Here is a 255-nt window from a genome sequence, read left to right on the forward strand (position 1 = left end):
ACAACACATTTTGCCTTTTTTATTTAAGCACGTACCCCATAGTTGTTTACAAAGAGCGGGTGTACTGAACGCCACGAAATACGACTTTCACTCTTCTAAATGGGATTGTGACCAGGTCTTTCTGAAGGACATTTTAGGGTAAGGTAGATAGGGTGATTGGACAGAGGCAGTTATTTGTTCGACTGATGGGGATCGCTGGACGAGTTCGTAGCGTTACAGTTAAATTTGATTTTTTTTTTTTTATTGTGTGTGGTC

The sequence above is a fragment of the Penaeus monodon genome, chromosome 27, assembly GCF_015228065.2.
Source record: "Penaeus monodon isolate SGIC_2016 chromosome 27, NSTDA_Pmon_1, whole genome shotgun sequence".
NCBI classification, from domain to species: domain Eukaryota; kingdom Metazoa; phylum Arthropoda; class Malacostraca; order Decapoda; family Penaeidae; genus Penaeus; species Penaeus monodon.